The sequence below is a fragment of the Coturnix japonica genome, chromosome 12 (assembly GCF_001577835.2).
Source record: "Coturnix japonica isolate 7356 chromosome 12, Coturnix japonica 2.1, whole genome shotgun sequence".
NCBI classification, from domain to species: Eukaryota; Metazoa; Chordata; class Aves; order Galliformes; family Phasianidae; genus Coturnix; species Coturnix japonica.
The window spans coordinates 15,326,160-15,347,211 of record NC_029527.1 but is presented as its reverse complement, the minus strand read 5'-3'; the positions used below and the strand labels follow the sequence as shown (position 1 = coordinate 15,347,211).

At 41.1% G+C, this 21,052-nt stretch overlaps 1 protein-coding gene across 9 annotated transcripts in view; it reads right to left on the bottom strand.

Moving 5' to 3' along the window:
- CNTN4 (contactin 4) overlaps positions 1–21,052 on the bottom strand; it is a 239,861-nt gene that overhangs the window by 122,462 nt on the left and 96,347 nt on the right. Inside the window, exon 1 of one of the 9 annotated variants that reach the window (XM_032447188.1) lies at positions 5,615–5,635. The exons of the other annotated variants lie outside the window; for them this stretch is intronic. The gene's annotated coding sequence lies outside the window, so the exon portion shown is untranslated. Of the gene's footprint in view, positions 1–5,614; positions 5,636–21,052 lie in introns of those variants that run through there. 9 annotated transcript variants of the gene reach the window in all.

Here is a 21,052-nt window from a genome sequence, read left to right as displayed (position 1 = left end):
ATCCCTCGGTTTTCTTGTCATAGGAAACAGATGAAAGGAAATAAGGTTTGCAAACTTGACTGCAGCATTGATTTATGTATAACAGCTTCAAAAAGCAAGGAACAGAAACGCATGTTCCTGTTATCCCTGGCTTAGGGCTCCGCTCAGCAGTGGACACAGTGGGGCTCCTGGTTCCCCTCCAAGCTGCTTGCCTTCCCCAGCCACCAAAGAGCTGATGTAGCCACACTCCTCCATCCCAGGACCAAGCCCAATTGTGGGGAGCAACAAGGGGCTAGGTATTGGTGTACATGCAATGCATTTGACACCCAAGAGAGCTTCAGCATTAGAGATTTCACTCCTCTCTTTTGTAAGCTGTTCCCCAAGCAGCAGGTTCTTCTCCCACCTTGCACAGATGGAGTCGGTATGAAAAACAGGATGAATTCACACCCAACTGAGCCTATTCTCTGAAGAGGTGGCAAAAGTTCATCTCTTGCCAGCTTGCAGATAGGCCCAGCTAGCTAAGGAATTAAATATACGCCGTGCATCCTAATGCTGCAGTCACAACATTCCTTTTTACTGCCTATTAAACCCCCTTTTAGTATCTCCTTGAGTTTTAATTGTCAGCGTTTCAGCCTTCATCTGTGCCTCATCTCTGTGCCAGCTCTCCTCCAGTTACAGTCACTATCTCACACCTCTTGTTTTGCATAGATGGAACTGTCAGCTCAAATTTAATAAACTCAGTATTTGACAAAACTTCTTAGTGGTTCCTGGGAGTGTCTGGGACAGTGTCATTTAACACATCCTGAATAGAAAATAAATAGTTCAAGGAAAAAAAAAAAAGAAGAAAACGGAATTAAAGGAGCATCGAATTAGAAAATTAAGGCTGAGAAAGCGATGAAAAACATCTGAGTAAACACTTCATCTACTTTAGCTTCATAGACTGGATTGAGGCTCCAGCTCTGAGCAAGAAAGACAGACCCACATAGCTACACAATTAGAGTGATTTTGGGATAGCTAGATAAGGATTTACTGCAAACAATAAAACTTAAATGCTACAATTTAAGTTACAACAGTGGGGTGTTAATTTATCTCCTGTTAAGTCAATTAAAGCAATGACAAGTAGCTAGAACCAGAGAGCAGAAACAGCCTGTTTTATGGCCTGACATACAGACAGAAAAGATCCCTGTTGTAATAGAAACCTATCAGCTCCAATGGGCTTTGGATAAGACCAGGGTAGAAATATTAGTAAAAATGGCACTGTAAGAAGAAATGGGGTAATATAATAAATGCACATATCATAGAACTTATCAGTTAAATTAGTTCTATGTGCAGGATACCTCGTGAGAAAAAACCATTTACACTCACCAAACACTCACCAAAATATAACAAGGAGCCCTTATTTCATCTTTAATTAAAGCAGCAGCTAAATGCACAACCGTTACATTCCCCAGTATTTTACAGCCATCACACTGCCAAAAGAACTCTATGAAATACCCAAAGTGAGCTAGAAGTCACAGATAAAACAGGAGAAAGATGAGTATTTCAATCAAAGCGATGCTTGCACAAGAACTGGCTCAATGGCTCTATGTGAGCCAGGCAGCAGGCAGGAGATAAGCAGAGATACATATATAAGCAATGGGCATAGGTTGATTTTAGTCTCTGTGGTGGAAGAATGAATCCAGGAAAGCTGTGGGTTCCCTGAGAACATTAGACAGAAGGCAGAGAAACGGAGCCGACAGTTACAAACACAGCAGGAAAAATCTTTCTTTATCACTAAGCATGAAGGAAAGAAATCACTGTGAAGACACAGCAGGAATCACTACTGAGTGCTAATCACAGGACGGCATTGTTTTGAGGTTGGAGATATATAAATATTTAGTTTCAGCCCATGAAGTCACTGTTTCTAAATGCTCCTTAGTTGATCATTCTGTGCCTTCTGTCTGCTCACTTGTGAGGGAGGTCTCAAGGCAAGCAGCCCTCAGACTTTCGGGTTTGTAAGAATATTAAGCTGTGTACAAAGAACAATTAATGCTATTGAGATCTGTCTGCTTTTAAATCCAGATGGGAAATGACTGTTGTTATTTGTGATGATGACCATGTGACTGTGTTTGCTTCCTGGTCTTCATTCAAAAACAATTAAAAAACCCCACACAGAGGATAACTTCAATGAGGACATTCAAACACCCACACAGCTTCCATGAATCCTGACCTACAGGTGAGTTATGTCACAAAGACAGACAGTGGATCATTCTTCCCTTGCCTGGAGGCGATGCTGTTGTGCCTGGTACAGTGACAAGTGCTGACCTTGGCCACAGAGAATGCTCCTCACTGCAAAACTCAACCCATGGCTTCAAATGCATGGGCTTACACGTACTCTTTCTCAACTGACAGGGTTTCTCCAAGTCTGCCAACAGAAGGACAACAGCAGAGCCATAGTACTCTTGCACAATAGCCAGATCCATGTCCTACACTCTTGTGTAGGCACCATTAATGCACGCTCATTAATGACCCAAGGCAGCAAGCTGAATTCCCTGGCGCAGTACAAGGACAGAGCAGGTGACAGCTGGGACACCATGTGAGCCTCACATGCTATTGCAGCACTTCTCTAGAGCCCTTCCATGGCCCACATATCTATGATTGAGTGGAGGGTTGTTAGTTAGAGTAGTATGGTTACGTCGCGGTTGGACTCTATGATCTTTAAAGTCTTTCCCAATCTGAGCAATTCTATGATTCTAGAGCATGAATGTAAACATGACGGTAAGGATTTCACCCTTGACTGAGAATTCAAATTATCACATCGATTAGCTTTGCCACACATAATATAGAAAAGATTCACAACATTTTGAAGAATAAACTTTGTCACCTTGCTGGTGCAGAACAGCAGCATAGAACTGAGCTAATCAAGTGGCAAAAAACAACTTTCTTCTGAACCATGAAAAGACACACCTCCAAATTATTTCAATGTAATATTTTCAGCGTCGACCCATTTCTTGCACAAAATGTGCCCTCAAACCTCACAGCCAGAAAGTCAATTCTGCCCACCTCAATTTCTGAGAGATTAGTGGCAGATTTTATTAGAAAGCAATCTCCTAGCAGCCTAGGGAACAGGAGGTGCACCAGTAGGCACCCAAAATGAAGGGATTATTCAGAACAACTACGTATTTTCATTATGTCCCACCAAATAATTTTAGCATGTCACACCTGGAAGCTGGACTCTGAACAGCTCAGTGTTGCTTCTTTGCTCCATGAGCAGAGCTATAGTGTGATGGGCATATTGGAATAAAAGGATTTTTGTTTCTAGTACAATAAAAATGATGCTTCCAGCTGTTTGAAAGCTCGGGACGTGTGGGGCAGCAGTGCAAGTGATGGATCAGAGAGCAGAGCATGTCTGAGATGGCCAAACCTGCATCTCAAAGACAATTTATACAATTATGCTTACGCATTGCTTAGCACATGTAACATTCAGGCAACTCGTGGAAAGAAACTGCAGTAAAGCAGTGCCTGATATCCAGTACAGACATCAATTGGTAGATTTCTTGTGGGAGAATCACACTAAACCGTAATATTGATGTAACGTTAAAAGATATTCTAAATCAATTGATATTTAAGGCTGCTTCACTGTTACAGCATCCGGATAATGCAAAAGCCTTGTTAACCCTCATGTATGGATCTTTAACTTGGAAAGACTTCTTCAATTTGATACCAGGGAGAGACTTTTAATATAATCAGGACCCTGTCAAGCTGTTAAGAAGCTGCCAGATAGTGTATTTCCATCTTCAGTAGCATGGGCTAGAAAACAACTTACAAAACCTAACCAACTTCTGATATTTTCAATGGAATATGTTAACAACAGCAGCAAACCTAATTCTATAGTGATCAAATCTGTTTGGGGGGGAAAAAATCCACCTTCCGTGCTGCCTCACAGGGCACTGGCACTCCCCAACCTTGGCAGAGAGCTTTAATTATTTCCTTCAAGCTGGGATGAGGCCACCCGGCTGCCTCTACTGCTTCCATCCCTGTAACTGCCATCACGATTTAATGACTCTCTATCACTGCTCTCCTGAGAGCATGGGGTGAGCACGCGCAGAATCAGCTAAAGACACACAACTTCATCGTATCTCCTCAAATCCATAATTTATATGCAGGGCAACCCACCAGCCATTTAACCCGATTATGTTCTCATGCCCCACTTGCAAAAGATACAGAGATTGCCCCAGAATTATTTATAAAATCAGTGAGATGTGAACCATGGTTCCAGCTTACGTAAGGAACTGCATTTGAAACTTCGAGGTATCCAAAGATTTCAGCACCGTGAGGAGTCTTTTGCTTGGATTTCATGAACCTTTTCCTAAATCCACCTTTTCAGAAACAAATCCTTTCAGTGTGGAGGAATGCAGGCCCAGATGCTAAACTCCACAGCTTAAGGCCTGTCATAAACTCCTCATTCTGAAAGCACCAATTCCCTGATGACACCAGAACTGCCATCACTTAATTAAGAGCAGAAGCTTTGTGTGCAAACCAGAAACTGCATTTGTACAATAAGACAAATGAAACCCTCCATGTTTAAATGTACACACTGCTCTTGCAGTGTTCTTAAAACCAGTAACTGCCCTCATTCCACTGCTCACAGCATTTTCAACTTGACTCATAGTACTGCTATGACCTGACATAAAGTGCCACATGTCTGACTTGCATTCTGTGCCATCTCTGAAGACAACACCTTGCATGAATGAGGAAGCCCACTCTTTATAGGTTTTCTTTGGTGTTTTAGGGATTAGACCAATTCTATCTTACAAACAACTTACAGATGACAACACTGGATAGTCCTGAGTCAACACTCCTGATGAAGATCTATAGGCTACTGCATGAGCCTCACCCCAACGTTCACACTATAACCCACGAGGATGAAAAGAGCAGAAAACCAAAGTAATTTTGTAAGATCTGCTAATCATGAATGCAACATCTGACACATTCTTTGTAGTTACAGAGTGATATATTGGTTACTGTTAACTGTTAACATCCAAGCTGATTTTTCGTTGCCAGTGTAATTACCTACAATATATGCATCTATTTGGTTTGGCTTTTCGTGGTCTACAAGCTTGCCAGACCAGGTGTTTCCTTATGAAAAAGAATTAAACAGACCAACAGAGGAAATTTCCCTAAAAGGAACAGGGCAGAGAGGTGCCCATCCACTGCATCCTCCCTTTGCAATGAGCATATAATAAGCAAAGAACTGAAACCTTCCACACATCCCAAGGTCCAAAAGATCCAGAAAGGCATCAGAGAATCACATCCTTCTCTGCAATAGGACTGCACGTTTCCCTTACAGCCATAAGGGGAAGCTGCCATGGTTAGAAAGCCTACTTTGTGTGTGCAATTTCTTGCCATGTACTGACCTCTACAAAGGAAATACCTTCGCAGAAGAACAACAAAGATCATCCACGTCCCTATGCCCCTCTAGGTTGAACGCTGCTACTTACTGCAGAAAACACAGGCATTTGCTCTTGCTTATATAATTTCAGCTCACAGATGTTATTAACGTGGTAGGCATCAAAGAGTAGCTGAAGGCGACTTGTAAGTATCAGTTCATGCTATAAACTATTCAGGTTTCATAATTGTTCATACTGTAACTCACCAGTGCACACGACAGCCGTTCCCAGTTCCTCGCAGCACTTGCACACCGACCCTCCTCAGCACGCAGCTCATCCTCTGTGCTTCATCTGACCACTGTCCTCTTCGACATCTACTGCCTTACTTTCATTTCCTTTGCAGAGCACTTGAATTCCTGTCCCTTGATACAGGGTTTCCTTCTGGCAAGTCTTAAATTCGTTGCCTTTGCTCTGTTTGCCAACTGCAGGGGATAGTCAGCTTCTGTAAATTCTGCCATCTCCTTTCAAGTCTGCAACGCTGCATTTTACATCTCGCCATGAAAGAGACTTTATTTCTCTGGTATCCTTCTGATGCTTCCCTCCCAACATTAAATCATTGATTTTCCCTCCTCAAAACCAGGCTGATATTGGTGCAGCCCTTTTACTCTATAAGCAAAACTACTTTATAGGTTCCCTAAGAATAAGTGTCTTTTAATTGTAGTGAACAGAACTCTAACAAAAGCTTTCTGTGCAATAAATACAGGCAGGGCTTACCTGTGATTTATAGCTCGCCTCCTACCACACAATAAAGCTGTCTGCTACGCCATCGGAACTATTAACTAAGCAGCATAGAGCTGAACATTCAAAAATCCTCCGATGCGTTGGTTCAAAGCCAAATGTGTGATGTTGAAGTCAATACATAAAATCACAGCTAAGGAATTAACAGCTTATAGAAATCAAAGATTTCTGTCACCTCTGTGCTCTGCACAGCAGAGCCTGGGTGGCTGGGAACACGCTTTGCTTTAACCTGGATATGTTTCTTACATAGAATGGAATAAAATAGGGCAGATCTTGCACTGGTGCTTTCTCTTCATTAGATCTGAGTTGTTCCGCTAAGATATTGATACTTTGAAAGCCAAAAGCAACACTGAGCTCATAAAAGATATTAACTATTTCATGGTTCAATGTTATACTCTATGAGTTTAATCAGAAATGACATTGCCAAGAATAGTCTGAAGCAGAGAAAACCTGAAATGATACCTATCACTCTCAGCAACAGAATGACACAATTTACGTGCAATAAAGCATTTAAGAAGGCAGAAAACACCACCTTCCCATTATGTCCTTCAATGGCTAAAGAACGCCAGTGATTAACTCGCACAGTCCTTAAACCTTTCATTAAATAGCTTTACAGTTTATTCTTGAGCACGAAGCTGATGGTTTTGCTTTCTGGTCCTCCAAAGTTTTCAACCATGTTTCAACTTTTTCTCCATACACAACAGCACGAGGCTGCTACAATTCCCTGCTTTTATACTTCAGGGTGAGCCAGAAAGGGAGGAAATACTGTCCCACGGCCAAGTTTCAGCACCAAGACAAAAACTCTTCTAATGTAAAAGCAAAATCTCTGCAGGGGTTTATTTATTTGTGCTCTTAAAGAGAAGTGCACATTGATGCCAAAACCTGACACGTCAATAAGCAGGTTGATTCTTCTGCTATGTGGTGCATGCTGAAGCAGTGCCACAGCTTTTTTTTTTTTCTGTGTCTGCTTATAATGGTTATAGAAATGCTGGATTACAGCACCGCTAAGAAAATTCCTTGTCATGACAATGTTCACATCAGCCCTTCCACAACCAGCACTCACCGGGGCTGCCTTTCATTCTGAAATGAGGGCAAGCTCTTCTTTCAATTAAGGAAAAATGCTGAAAACAAAGCTAAACATACTCACTGCACACACATAATTGAGGCTTACAGCTTCCCATAACAAAAACCCAGAGCACCTCTGGAGGGTAGGATTCTCATTCCCCCAGGTATGGCCCTAACACCACACTGACATTTCATCATATCTGCTTGCTGCATGTTACCTCTTGCTTATCCTGTTCCCTTGTATTCTTTGGCTGCATGAATGTCTGCAGCACTCGGTAACCCACCGTTGCTGCTCTTTCCTTTGCTGTTCTCAGTCAAATTTAAAGAGAATATCCTGTGCCCTCACTGGTGGGTCACTTCCATACTTCATAGACAGAAGTTTTCTCTGCTTTGAGACTTATTGTCTATTCAGGAAGACAAAACAAACCAACCAAACAACAACAAGTTTATTTGCCTTTTCCTATTTACCACCCACGGCACCACGGAACGTGCAACTGCTCTGGATATCAGACAAGAGCAACTCTGTGTGACTTCTGAGTACTCTTGGGCTCTGAGCTCTAGCCAGAAAAAAAGTCAACTCCAGAGACAGTCCATTTGAACAACTGCATTACAAAAGCATATGAAACCAGAGTGACATTTACTAACATCCTGCAATATCCAAAAAATCCATACACCTGGATATAGGCTGTTATCAATCCTAAATGTCACCGCTACCGCTTACAAATTGCACCGCCTTGCAGAACCACAGCAGTGCCCACATCTAAGGCTGGTATTAGAGGTAGTGACTCATGCTGTTGGTCTGACAGCACTGAGGCAAGCACCTGGCATGTGGTCCAGCCCTTGGCCACTGATGGGCACTACAGAAGTGCAGAGACAACTCCTCGTGCACAGCACTGGCTTTAGTGCATCTTTGTAAGCAACTGCAGTTGCTCTGAGTTTACAGTGATAAGGTCACCCAGGCACCTGGAGCTGTCTGTAAGACTGAAAGCCAGTCCTTAAAGTCCCAGCCATCTATCATGCAACCCTAATTTCGGAGTTGGTAGGGAACAAAGCAAAATCTTCCCAGGCAAAGAAATGCTTCTCTCAACTCACTTCTCAGCATCTACAATAAAAGAAATCAACACTTCTGTCAGCAAGTCACAAACACATCCAAAGGTTTAAGCCCAGGAAAGGCACCGGAGGCTTCACCCATCTAAGCCAGCTCTGTGCAGGAGCACCTGGATGGCTCCAGCACCTGGCTGCTGTGCCAATATGGCATTTTCACATCCCAGAAGAAAAACATTCTTCTTCCCATCCCTGATGTACCTGCCTGAACTGCTCAGCTTGCTCTTAACAGAGTTTTATCTATGCTCAGCTCTGAGGCACTGCAATGCCAACAAGCTCTCTAACTCCCAAGGAAAGGATTTGGTCTAAAGAACAGCTGATTTGCTTAAATTAATTGATTACATACATTAAAAAATGCAGAGGAAACAGCAAGCCCCAAACACCTCACCAGTTTGATCCAGGAGAGCAGCAGCACCCAACTTGTCCCTGTGCCCACAGGACGCCCAGCGCTCCGTCCCAGCCTCCTGCTGCAGCCCAGCACAGCTCAGCTCCTGCAGCTCTACCCCTGGGGACAGGGAGCAACTCTCAGTGCCAGCCCCAACCACAGGCAGGGATGTGCTCACAGGCTGCACTGAAGGCTGTGACCCACTGTGAGCACGGAAAGATGGACCTGTTCTTTGCAGGGTTAAACTCTGGGGACAAAGCTCTTTGTGAAGCCTCCACTCTCAAAGGCACCAACAGGAAATATCCTCATTCACCCATATAGTTTTTCATTTATTTTTTAAAATTGCAATAACGGTAGCTATAGAGCTGCCTTTTTTCTCCAATATATACTGCAGGTTTATTGCTTTATGCATGTTTTATTTAAGCCTCAAAGCCAGTAGCTCGTAAGGTCAACGTAACAAATATGTAATTGCCACATTTATTATTAAAGTAAACAGATTCTTTTCCCATGGCACATTATGAATCAGTAAAGACTGCACTTGAACCTTCTCACACAGCCCTGGGTGCCAAACACTGTATCGGAGCTGTAATAACCACACCAACATGTACATCAAATGAATGTTGAAAACCAGTTACAGAGAGGAGAGGAAGCAGATTTATGGCAGGGCAACACCAGGGGGACATCCGCAGCTCCCACTCCTGAGCCAGCAGTTGCCCAGAGGACATGAGGATCCATCCAACCACTCCCAGGTTAAGAAGGGTCAGTGGTGTTCTAGGAAATTACTTCCAGAGCTCGAGCAAAAGCAATATTTACTTAATGCAATATTTACTGCACTGTATCAGAGCTTTGAGGTGCAGGAAGGGAATGGGACGAAGATGGTGAAAAGTGATAGACAATGGAGCAACATTCCTCTTCCACACACTATTCATAACCAGCCCGGGATTGCTGTGTGCCCAATTCCCCGTAATTGAGAACAGAACACATTTCAGTGTTGTTTGCATGTCAATTAGATATTTCTGCGTCCAGTTATTATAAATTAAAAATTATACCATTCCATTTAAAAAAATAATATTCTGAAACCGCACCTTTCCAGAAGATAACTGTGCTTTTATTATAACTCCATGTAAATTGCCAGAGATCCATTGAATTCAATTAACTGAACTGAATTCCAATTTGCAGAGGAGCCTGGCCCAATAATTCAAAAACTGCATTTCTTCACCCATTTTTTTTAATCGACCAGTGCTTACAAAGCTGTCATTTCTACTTCCACTATTGTTACACAGCTGTCAGTGCACATATTTCACAGAAACTGAGAGATGCACACAAAAACAGGTTAATTAAGGAGATCTCGTACAGCCGCGCTAACAAATAGACCCCGAGAGCAAACAAAAAGCGAAGCACGTGAAAACATCCTCAAGTATTTATTCAGTAATAAAACAGGAATCAAGACTGTAATTGCCTGTAAGTTGCGCTCAGTCCTCATTTTGGGAGTAATGGCATAAACCTTTTAAATTGCCCTCTGGGTTGGACTCACTGCGGGGCCCTGTGACTTGTGTTTGTTTCTACATGCTGCTGGCAATTAGCAAATGATTTCTCCTGGCTCTGCTCATCCCAGCTGGGATGGATTCCCTTGGAGATGGGCTACCCCAGAAGGGAAGCCTCGTAACTTTAAATTGTGTGAGATCTCAAAGATCTGTTCAAAGCAGGATACGCTGCAATACAGAAAACAACTACTGAAAAGAAACCGTGTATTTGTTACTGAACCGTTCCAATGTACAGAGAGATCAACAAAGAGGGAGCAGGTGGATCTGTGTAACACAACACTGAGAGGGGGTGGGGGAAAAGAAAAAACTACAGCAAGCGATTCCAAAGAAAGTGCTGAAACCTGATGAACAGAACACAATTTCCCCAAACAATAATGTTTCAAACTCCTTCTACGATGGTATAAAGGAACCAACATTTCTGCCATTACAGCACTTGGGGAGCTCAGACAGAAGAAAGGACCTACTCCCATCAATACGGGCACAATCAAAGGTGGTTAACCCTGCCAGGTGCTGCAGAGGTTGAACACCCTTTGTGTGATGCTCTCCCACCAGAAGCCTCACACTCAAGCAGTGGATGCATCACTCTGACACTCGTTTTATATCGGAAAAGTAATTTCCTTCCTAAAGGTGAAACCTTCCCCTAAACAAACCTCTGCTGTAGCAAAGGTTTGGAGGGCTGCAACTGCACTGTGTTACCCTCAGGAGGGCACTGGGGTCCCACTGCGTAGTGAGTTACAATCACAGAATGGCTTGGTTTGGAAGGGACCTCAGGATGATGAAGCTCCAACCCTACTGTCACATCCAGGGCCACCAACCTCCATATCTAATACAAGACCTGGCCGCCCAGGGCCACATCTAACCTGGACCTGAATACCTCCAGGGACAGGCAGATTTCAAACCAACTTTTAAAAGCAAAAAGAAACAAAAGCTTCATGCAATACCCTGATAGACAAGCACTTGCAGACAAGTATGTTCTCTCCAACAGAAGGATCCACCCATCTGGAATGGGTCTTTTTGTTGTAGGTGTCATTAAGGAATTTCTTGCTCTGAGCACATACAGGACAACTTTCTAAGTATAATGCTTCTTGTTTTTATGACTCAGCTAAGCCATCACCAGTAAACAAGAGAAGTCAAGAATAACTTTAATTACTCAACTTCAGCAAGTTTTCCCATAAAAGATGAGAGCCATCGACGGAAAGCATAAGCTGTACGAGTAAAAAATTGTACTGCAGGATTCACAGAAAAACACTTAGGTTTAGAATATGAAGGAAAATCACCCTATACGTTATTTTACACTACACCCAGCTGACAGACATGAAAGGGTATATTTATTTGCTCTTACATCCTTGATGACTTACCAAATGGATCAAAGTCATCGAAGACAGAACAGCGATGCTTGGCAACACTCATTCTTTTAACATTACCGACATTTTTCTTGCACTAAGACTTGAACAAATAACATTTCCAAGATGATCAGTAAATATTGACTTGTTAGGATAAGCGGTTCGTTATCCCAGGGAAACATAAAAGTTTTGTTGTTTTTTCTTCCAACCCGCTCATGTTTCATTCCATAACAGGAAAACAATTTGAAAGCCAAAACAAAGCTGCATGCCAAACAAAGGCTAATGTAAGTCAGCAAGTCTCACGATGTCAACACCGGGATGTATTTTTTGCATTATTTATTGTGCTTTTTTATCTATGAATTCCAAACTATCTATTACCAGAGATGGTGCCCACACTCTTTAAATAATATTGTGTCAGTCAGTTTCTTCCATCACTCCTAAAAGCCACTTCTACTGCAGCTGAAGTTAATGCACTCATATCAAAGTTGGGATTTATGCTACCTCCCACATACCCTGTAATTGTGTATGAAAGGGAAGTCACTGTGCTATGGAATTACTTGTGCTCACTTCCTCAAGCAAACAAAACCTTGAATCACTAATTGTTAAGACTATGCATTTTAGATAATTGCTGATTACGGTATTTGAAGTGTAAGTGATTGTTAAATGTGCTGTTTGGCTAATGCCCAGAAAGCCAATGTGATATCATGGATAATTATAGACAGTTTAATTGCTTTGGGTCTTTTAATTGGCAAAGTACACGGATGATGAGAGAGAAGATGAAACTGGAAGGGTTGGCTGAGCCAAGGCAGCCTCCAAAAGCAAATGCCATAAGCTGACCCTTTGCATTCCAAGTTCATTTTTTAGGGAACAAAGCAGAATAGAAGGAGACATTGTTTTCAACAGGAAGATCTAACCAGTCCTACCTGAATGCTTATCCTTCACTCGTGAGAAATTCCTCTGACTGCCAAAAGCTGCCTCCTATTTTCTTTTCAGCCATATACACTGCACAGACACATTCCTGTTCAGATTTGCCAGTTCAACTTGCATCACTCTGCCTTTCTTTTGTAAGCTCTCTCACATAATCAAGTAGGAAAGGTTCCTAACAAGCACAGGTTTGAGTCATTGCTGTGGTTAGATATGGAAAAGCAAAAACCTGCCATTTTCATACCTGCATATTTTCCTAGATTGTAACGAGATCTGAATTAGAATTACAGAATTTGGCTCATGATTCAGTCCTGCCAATAGATGGAGTGAGGCTACCTTTGTGATCTGGAGAACTCTATTCCAGTATTCATGACAATTCCTGAACCTCCAACCCCCAAAACTCCAAATTTAATGCTTATTTTGTAAGTCATTACGGCAGATGTGAAAATACAAGCCCTTCTTTTAACCACTCGGTGGTAACCATGCAAAATTCAGTCACGCAAATGCTGGCAGACATCAGACAGTTCTTAACTTCAAAGCGATATTTTTTTACTTAAGGAACAAATAGTTGAATTACATCATCCCTGATAACATTAAAAATGATTGTATTACTCCGAATGAGTCTATTGGTAAGATCTTGTACTAGCTACAGCTATTTCTGAACTTACACTATTTTTGCTACAACATCCCTGTAATTATTTCATTACAGGAATAACTTTCCAGGGAGATCATGAAAGATGCTGCAGTTTGGGGTCCTGAAGCTATTTAACCCATGTTTTTAACAAGCTCTTCCTACAACTTTGCCTCCACCTTTACTACTACTACTAGATTTAATTCTAGCACCTGAAAATATAATATGTGGAATGCACATTGAGTATCATTAGAAAACCCTATCTTTCTAATGTTATTCTATATTTATGCCAGGTTTAGCAGGGTCCTTCCTATCAATGCTTTTTTTTTCCCCCAGACATCTCTACTTTCCTTCTGGGGCAGCAAAAGTCCCTTTGCATTTAGAAACATTTGTTCTGTTAGCACTTGCATGATGCTATCGTTCTTCCTCCAGACAAGCTTTGAATGAATCCAGACTGACTTGGTACCCGCAAACATACAGATAAATAAATCCTAATCTGTCGTTTCCTGTAATTACAGCTGTTTTCATACAGCATCTTTCATTTCATGTCTCTGAGAAGCACTAATTTTAAAAGACACTGGTGGAAACTTCACACCACTGTTTGCATTCAGTTTTGCACAGGTTAACGTGGAAGGTCTGTCTGAAAACCTTGCAGAGATTGCAGGTAAGTGAAGATGAAAAACAGGCCAGCGCAGACAAAACAAGCCATTACCATAAACTTACATTAATTTTTAAAGTATGCATAAGGACGTATACAAATAATCACTGAAACAACTCAGATCTCAGAAAAAGGAATTTTGGAATATTGTGTTCTTGAAAGAAACATCAAAGAAAGGAGAACAAAGTTGTTTAAAAAAATATAAATCTAGGAGACTTTAAAATATACCAAACACATGATTATTTTCTACATCAGTGTTTTCCAAATGCCTGAATTATCTCCAACTAGGATGAATTATACCTTCATTCCACCGTTTCATTGAAAGTACCCAAGGTACAGAGTTGTCACCATCACCCTGAGATAAAACCCTTCAGTTCTGTAAATCCACTCCAGAAAACCTCTGTTTTCATGTTTTCTTAGTTATGTTTTCACCTCTTGCTCAGCTGTGCCTCTCTTTGTACAAGTCTAAAGGTATGCAATCCCATCTCGTGGCCTTCCTCGGATGGCTCTTTCCTTCTGGGGCTGCTATTCCCTGCTCAGTTTTGCCTTTGAAATCCCACAGGATCGTGGGGCTCTGCAGGGGAAACCGAGAGGAATTCACCCTGTGGATTCCTTATCACCAATGAAAATGTACAAGCCAGAATAATCACAGCTTGAGCTTCAGAGCTCACATCGCATTGGCAAAGCTAGCAGCTAGGAGGAAGAAAAATACCTTTTCCTTGTAAACTGAACAGATCGAGGAACAATAAAGCATGAAATCACACACTGCACCACTTACAGATAATCCTTAGAAGCACATTTTGATATAAAATGCAACATAGCTATTTTTCAGTTGTCCTAGTCCAGACATTTTGTTTACAGCCAATGATACATAGAAGATTTTGAGCCTTGTAGACTTTGCCTACAGTAGCTAAAGTTGCCTTCTCCATCTTAAAGCAGCTATCCTAGGGAAGCACCTGCGCTTCAAGCCCGACAACAGAAAGCCAAGCCAAGCTATGTGCAGACATTAGAAACATTATCTGGAGATGAAAAGAAAGCACGGTCATGGTGTAGGCTGAGGTCGACCTTAACCCACTTGTGTTTGAATTGCTCAGTTCTCAGACCAGACCTAAGCCTCTTGACTCCGGATTTTGAAAACCCTTTGAAAACCCAGGATCAGCAGCTTGTCTGTACAAGTCCAAAGCTTAGACCTAGAGTATTTCAGGTATCTTCAAGCTGCTTCTGCTGTGAATTTTCACAGCTTTTTACCATATCCACTTACCCTTAAGACACCACCTACTTCCCAGCCTCAACAGAGCTCATCTTCCTCTTCACAGGTTGTCAAGGGACTGCTCAGATAACTTGGAAAAAAAACAGCCTGCAGAGCTTTAATCTTAGTGGGTAGCTAAGCTGTATGGTTATGCAAAAGAGTGAAAGCTAACCCCTTAGCAAGGCTAAGAAAGCTTTAAAACATTGCTGCTCCAACTCTTTTCCTGTGCACTGCTACTTATCTAACCACAACTCCTGTGGTCAAGTAAGATTGTTGTAACAGCAATGAGTTATAAAAGCAGAACTGATGCTACATTAACCACAGTGAGCATGCACTAGTACTGCACTGCAAATCAATTACAATAGTTTTAGTATTTATAATAGCATTACAGCAATAATATCTAAAACTACAGTGTAAAGAGCAAACTAAACAGGGAGAGGAGACATGCAAACAAATTCAACATCACAAGAAACATGAGGCTTAAGAGTCGAAGCTCTTTGCAGAGCACTACAGTCAGATTTGGAGAGAGAACTACAGGGAGGACAGGCAGTTTTATGTAAATTCAAATAGGCATCATTTGAAAGAATAGGACTGTTACTGAGCTGTGACCATTACCCTGTAGCCATGATACCTGACACACAAAAGATGAGGTTTTAGACGTGGCAAAAAGAGGCTGAATATTTAAACAAAAGGGACAAGATTGCAATTCATAATGCTGAGACACTTATGGGTATAAACAGGCTGATGAGAGGAATCAAAGAAAAAAACACTACCAAAAAAAGTAAATACAGAGTATAAAACTAGAGAAGAAACATGAAAAGCTTGCATTAATTTACTCCAAAAGAAATAGCGTAACAGCAGAGCACAATTACTTGTTTAGGTCAAATGTAACGTAATTAGCATAGAAGTTAACATAAAAACTGTGATCTATGTGACATTTGAAATTAACCTACTTAATATGTTTTTAGGTAAAGAAATAATGAAGAGATCTATTCTTTGCACTGTGTTGAATAGAAGTAAGAAGTCAGCAGAACAAAAAATGGTGATTGACCAACATTATGTGGTCCACATTGTTCCTAAGATGTCATTTCCACATCAGAAATAGGGTTAAAAACATATCAGTCTGTAGTTATGAGAAGTTTGATTTGTCTTTTGCTCTGAAAGAATAGGGCAACTGGATCAGCAGCAATAAAACATGATGAACACACCACTCATCTGAAGTCTGTAAAGCTACCAGAAATGAGAATAGAAACAAGGATGGAATGTTTTGCACCGAATATTTAATACTGTCTTTGTAATCAAGCCCCTAGAAAGATTATGGCTGGAAAAAAGGACACTACAGTTCTCATTACTGAAAGCATCATGGTCACATTCAGGAGTTAGAGGCATGGGGTGAGCGTGCTGTGTGTGTTCATGATGTCAGACAGGGTCATGACCCACACTCAAAGTGAAGACCAAGAGCAGAAGAAAACAGCAAAGATGTCTTTGATTTTTTAAGCAAGTGAAATAAAAATCACTAATCACCAACTGCTTTAGACCACAACAACAAAGCCTTAGCTTTTCCCATTTCCTTTCCCCCTAAAATCTCAATTCTCTTGTATCTAAGCTTCTGCAAAGTAATTGCTTTCCAGTAGTGTAGGGAAATTGAGTTCTTCCTTCAAACAACATGAATTTCAGCCATCACCAAACTCGAGGCTCCCCGATCTGTCCTGCCCCACATCGTAGACACAGAAAGAACAAAACTCACCTGAACAGGAGATTGACAGATTTCAGGCTCATTTTGCTCACTGCAATTATCAGAATGACTTACATTAAAACTCTCCTTAAAATTACCTTTCCTAATGTCACAAAGTCCCTGAATGGCAGTGAGTGCTTTATAAATGGAAAAATATCACTAAGAAAATTTAAGTTCATCAAGTGACTAATGACCATTTGATAACAGCATGGCGCACCTGCAGTAATCACTACAGAGAGATTGCCAAGCCTTTGCTCTGCTCAGATGGCTCCACAGAGCATCAGCTTAGTGCACCAAAGTGCGTGTAACAGAGCAAATCCCCTGGTGGATTCCACAGACAGCCAATTACAAGCTACCTGCACACGCAATGTTTTTGACCTTGCTGAGAACGATGCCAGAACCGCTGCACGGAGTCACTTCCAAGTGACGGAACTTATCAGCACAAAGCACAACAGCACGCCTTCCAAAGAGCATCCCAACATTAACGTGGTAAAGAGCATCAGGAAATACACATTACATTATTTTATTTAATCTTTTACACCCATACTCTTAACTTTAAAACCCTCCAGCCCACCTACTTTCCCTGTGTTAGAAATTAGGAATAGGATGGTGTCACAACTTCTTTTAGTGTGAGAAAAACCTGCAGAATTACTTTTACTTGATAGAAGCCAAAATGTTAGCATTTCCAAATAGCTACATTCATCCTCAGTGCCAAATAATACCTATGGCTTTAGCACAAGCTAGACCAAAATAGCCTCACTTTCCCACAGCTATACGTTTCTACTGGTTATTAATGCCTGATGCAGACCGTGTTTCTGCGTAGAGGCGGACGGGAGCGATGATGTGGGCTGCTAACATTTCTTTCAGCATACTGTCTGCAGAAGTCCTTCATTAGTCTTAAGGCAGAGTATTTAAAGCCAGGCTTTCAGACACGGTAGTCAACAACAAAAACAGGCTATTTTTGTTTTATTCAGGTTGGCGTATTGGACTGCCATACCCGCATGCAACTTCTGTTCCGGAAATATTTATGAAGATGAGTAGGATTACATTTCTTCAGAAATATTCTCTCCTCATTTTTCATTTTCTCCTGTCAAACATCATCTAAATGGAAGTTATTATTGGCTTTATAATTTGTAGCTTCTAAAATCCCTCAAGGGAAAGTTTTCCGTCTAGAATTACTGGGCCTTAGCTACATTTGCCTTTTGAGAACGCTATTTCCTAAGGAAGACTGTATAAAATAAGTAAAAAATAATAAAATAAAAATAATAACTTCTTCAACAGACAACCCAGTTATGCAGTCAGACTGTGACACTGCTACAGTAGGGCTTTATGCAAAAGCAGGTTAGTGATCCCTTATCGGTTGCCTTGCATCCCTTAAAGTCAGGCGGTGTGAGGAGGCAGTCCATTTCAGCACATACTGCATTGAGAGTTACTCCTTCGAGTTCTGTACTTGCCTGCTATTACGTTTCTTCTTATGAAACAGAACAGCAGCTGAACATCAGCAGTGCTGCCTGTGAGGGAAAGGCACACTGGGTTCTATACCTCAGCCTTCCAAAACCCCATAATCAAAAACCAAGCTTTGCTTCCCCACCATGGAACAATGCATCCCCAACGAGGCCACCACGACACCTGCTTGTGCTGGGCTGTCCCAAACCTATTTGCCATGGTAAATGATGGGGTCTCACCACACACCACCAAGAGCCAGCAGGAGCCCCGTTCACAGCCCATGGAATTCAGTGCACAAACAGCACATAACCAGGGAAAGTACTGCTGAACGCAATCTCTGATATTCTGCATATTTTATTATCAGAATCTTTGACATTTTTCCTTTTTTTTCACCTCAGTTTAAACACAAAAAGAATCCACCAGAAGCTATTTTTTTTTAACCCCTTCCCTGCTTGGTTTCTCCAGCAGGTGACATTTAAAGCAATTAACTCTTCTTTTACGTTTTGTTTCATGTTCAATCCCATCTTAAATCTGACTTGTGTATCACTCTTTTCACCACAAGAGCCTCCAAAGCCGACAAGGAATCACACTGGTAGCTGCAATAAAGCAAATTTGGGGTCTGTGTGTAGCTTAACATAAATTCAGTATTTGTTTTCTTAACCACCACCAACAGCATTATTTCCACTTGAAAATATCGACCTAGCTTTAGTGGTGCTAGGATCTATGCAGACATGATCTAGCACAGGTTTTCAAGCCCTCTCAAATGTATGAAGATATTTAAAACAACTCCCTTCTCGTTGTAGGTGTCAGGAAAGTGTTAATGTTCATTTTCCTCTGCATGACAATCCTGCACCTTGCAGATCCTTTTGCTGAGATTGTGACTCTTGTCTTAGGTCTTAAGCCTGTGTAATTTTCCTAACGGTGGGGTACCCATTTATCAGATTTGATGCTGATACCTTTTATTTGCTTCAGCTGGAATAAAACAGGTTCTTTTCAAAAAAAAGGTTATTTAAATGTGACTGAGAATAACCAGAAAAAAAAGCCAACTAAAAGTACTGATAGACGCAAGGCAATAAAATCTGATGACATCTGGAAATTCATTAGGGTAATACATTGCTTAAAAGAAGGCATTATTTGCTGTATTTAGCAATTCATGCTCACCCTCATTACTTGCAAGCAGTTAGCAGAGACTCTAATGAAAAAAGTCCAAAAGAGAATTACTTCCAATTCCCCAAAATAAAGTCAAGGAACTTCTGTTTTCTTTTACTTCCAGTCCTGGTAAGATAATTGCTAGTGTTTATTGATGCTGTCTTAGTAAGAAAAATTAATTTGTGGAAAATTCATTAACAAGCAGCATTCGTTTGCTAGCGTGGCCACCACAAATGACCACCACAGACTGCTAGAAATTAGAAGAAAGATAACAGAGTGAAATAAAATCCTTACTTTTAATGATACCAGCACATTAAGACCAGATTTGACTATTAAGGCTTTCTTTATTATTTTAATTGTGAAATAAATAGCAGAGCAAAGACAAAGGAACAATATCCCTATAATGCAGAGTGCACTGCTAGGCTGCTAGACAGCTCAGCCCGGGTTTAATTCCACTGTCCCTCTCCTGAACTTTGTCCTAATAAACATATGCAGCTAGTCATACATAATTACGTCAATCAAATTCTTGCTATTGAAGGCACTGCATATTTCAATGTATCCGCTTGCAAAGGGTAATTATCTTTCTATCTTTGTAGGGTGAGATCATCACTTGGATAGGAGAGAGCCATCAATTCCCAGGACAACATCCTTCCATCATTTGTTTTTCTTATAAGAATCCCTGGTTGCCCCACAGCAAGGGGAGATGGTTGTGGGGCCTGTCCTGAGCACACACAGCTTGCCTGGGGGGAGATGGGTATGCCAGCGTACAGAAGGCACAGGACACCAGGCAGCCTTGGTGAATGGTAAATCCAGAGAAACCTAACAAGTATAAAGGTTGATTTAAGGCAGAAACAGACGTATTCTGAGAACTGGAAATACAAACAACAGATCAGTCATAGCATGCTATAGTCCACATTTAGGTCAAAAGGCGTCAGAATCATAGAACGAAAGAATTACCCAGGTTAGAAAAGACCTTGAAGACCATCAAGTCCAACCACAGCCTAACCATAGTACCCTTACTCTAACAACCCTCTGCTAAATCATATCCCCGCGCACCACATCCAAACAGTTCATCTCAGAAACCTCTAGCAGAGGCATAATTAATACCACTGTTATTGGTTCAGTTACATACAATTTGAGGAGAGAGGTATTTAGCAACTGATATGAATTTTGGCTGGAGCATTCAAACCACCTCACCTCAAAATCTCCCTTATGAGTTTATTTTCTATTCATCATCTGCAGTCTACGCCTATTAGTGTAAATGGTCACTGAAAATACATCTGGAAATCACACTTTGCAGGAAGGAATAATTTAGGATGCATTCTCAGCACGCATTCCTGCCACAGGTTTTTGCATACATATATATTTTTAACTGGACTTGTGATCACTCAATTAGCAAAAGCAATAATGAATGATGAGAACCAACAGAAACTATGCAATGCTATGAAAAATTGAATCAAGAATAAGTGACACAGAGAGGTCACTGAGTCACTCTGAATAAGTACATTTGAGATAATGATGAGCTTTGAAGACTTTCCCAGAAAAAGAGGCAAAATTAATCAGATACATTAAATTATGAATTATTAACCCAGCTCTATTAAATATCAAATAGAAAAGCTTTTTAGGATTAACCATGTTTTTAGAAATTCTACTAACTGCGGAGTACATTTCTT